The 2500-nt window shown below is 44.4% G+C and overlaps 1 protein-coding gene across 1 annotated transcript in view; it reads right to left on the minus strand.

The window, feature by feature from the left end:
* Window positions 1-2500, minus strand: part of SLC30A10 (solute carrier family 30 member 10) — a 128113-nt gene that overhangs the window by 67598 nt on the left and 58015 nt on the right. The gene's annotated exons all lie outside the window — the stretch shown is intronic.

The raw sequence follows: 2500 nt of genomic DNA on the forward strand, positions 1-2500 counted from the left end.
GTGCCCCTGTCAAGCAGAGCCACAAAAGCGATCCCTGGGGTGAATTTCCTATTTCCCATCCAATCATCAAAATTGTTCTTGAAGAGTGCTAATGAGGAGCTCTGTTTGACATAGATAGGTAGTCTGTTCCAGAGTATGGGAAGTCTCTGGGACAGGAATCTATCCCTCCAGCATGTTCTGTTTATTGTGGTGACAAGGTTTAGGTCCCTAGAGCATGTAGCTCAGAGGGATTGTGATTTCTTTAAGTGGAGCATCTCCAACAGCTCTGGGTTTGACATAGCTTTGTATGTTAGGCAGAGATCACCTCTGAGTAGGCAATATGCGACGGAGTAAAGCTGGAGTTTTTTTTAGATGGTCTGCGTAGGGCATCTGTTTGAGGCCAGTAATCCTCTTTGTGAGGTATTTCTGTGGCCTTTCCAGTTGTTGTAGATGTCTTGTGAGGTACATACCAAAAGGGGCATTGTACTCTATGATAAGTAGAGGGGAACAGTGACCTCTTTTTTTCTGGATGAGAAACCTTTTGTGATGAGGTGAGCCACATAGAAGGATTTCCTGACAAGTGTGGCAATGTGATTATCAAAGGAGAGATTACTGTCCACCTGTGTCCCAAGATCTCTTATCACACTTTCGGTGTTAAGTAGACTACCACTTATGTGGTAGTTTACGGGTACAGAGTTTTTATCAAAGGGGATGACAATACACTTCTTGGCATTGAGCTTCAGGCCATGGCTTTGACACCAGGCATCTGTCTCAGTGAGGCCCTTTTGTAATATGTCCACATCGTTAGGAGTTTCGATTATGGCTCCTAGTTTGCAGTCATCTGCAAACTTTCTTAGCAAAAGACCTTCTGTGTTAGCCTGTACTTCAGAGAAGTAGATAGCAAACAGGAGAGGACACAGGACTGAACCCTGTGGTACTCTATTTGTCACTGGTCTGAAGTCGGATTTGGAGTCTGCTACTTTCACAGTGTGGGTTCTGTTCATGAGCCAGTTGGCAACTCATCTTGTGACATAGGGATTTATACCTAGTTTAGTGAGCTTATCTATAATTCCAGAGTGGGGGATGGTGTTGAAAGCCTTGGAAAGATCTAGATAAGTTGTGTGAACCACCTTACCCTCATCTATGGCTTTGGTGACTGCTTCAAAGTAGTCAATCAGGTTTAGGAGACATGATCTGCCTTTTACAAACCCGAACTGGGTAGGGTCCAGAGTTTGGAGATTACCAATGTCTTTGTTTATGAGTTCCATGATGATACATTCCATGGCCTTGCAGACCAGGCTCGTCAAGCTAATGGGGTGGTAGTTCCCGGGGTCCATCTTGGCTCCCCCTTTGTGGAGTCGGATAACTGTCGCAGTGTGCCATTCAGTGGGCACAAAGCCTGAGGTGAGGCTATGATTGAAAATGGTACTTAGGTAGGGTGCCAGTTCTTTCTGTAGTTCATGTAGAATGCAGCCTAGGATATTGTCAGGTCCCATAGATGCTGTGTTCTTGGCTTTAGAGAGTGTGTTTTTTACCTGTGCAGCCGTGATTACAGGAACTTTGCATTCTTCCAGTATAGAGATGGGCCCTCTAGAGGGTGAGAGGGGGTTAAAGTTAGCACTGAACCTATCTTCCAGGATGCTGGCAATATCAGTTGGTTTTGTATATTTAGTGCCATTGTGCTGTAACTCAGAGCAGACCTGAGTGTTGCCATTGAGATTCTTGACATAGCTATAGAATGCTTTGTGGTTGTCTTTAGAGTCAGTGGCAATTTTGTTTTCGTAACTAGATTTGGAGGATTTTATGAGGGATCTCAGCTTCTTACTGAGGTTGACCAGGGAGTTCCTCCAGTCATGGGATTTTACTCTTTTTTGCAACAGTTTCATTCTTCTGTTGTAGAGTTTGTTTATGGCAGAGGACCACCATATTGGCTTCCTTTTTTTGGAGGATAACATCTTGGTTCTTTTAGGGATAGCATGATCCATGCACTTGTGTAAGTGCTTATAAAGTGCATTTGTGTAGGATTCAGCAGTCATACCTCTATTGTCCATCTGCATGGGTGTCATGAAGTTTGCCACTTCTGTCTTAAGAAGTGTGAAGTTGGCTTTGGTGAAGTTTTTTACGGTGGTTTCCCTAAATGGGGGTGGGAAGGGATGTGGATGTCTAGGGTGATTAGCTTGTGGTCGGATCTCACCAACGAGGAATTGACCACTGGTGTGGAACACCAGTTGCCAATGTTGGTAATGACCAGGTCTAGGATATTGTTGCCCCTGGTGTGAGTGTGAATAAGTTGATCCAAGGCGTTGAAATTTATGAATTCCAGAAAACGTTGAGCAAAAAGAGTTGGTACATGAGTAGTTTTCCCAGTTAATGGTGGGGTAGTTGAAATCACCCATTATTAGGGTGTTGGGTTGTACCCTAATACTTTCCAGTGTATCAAGAAATGAGGAGTGGGAATCCTGGGGCATGGTGGGGGGTCTGTAGCAAGCTACAATTTGGAATGCGGTCTTGCCCAGAGTTA

This window comes from Protopterus annectens, chromosome 1.part0, assembly GCF_019279795.1.
Source record: "Protopterus annectens isolate FY-2018-M chromosome 1.part0, PAN1.0, whole genome shotgun sequence".
Lineage (NCBI taxonomy): Eukaryota > Metazoa > Chordata > Ceratodontiformes > Protopteridae > Protopterus > Protopterus annectens.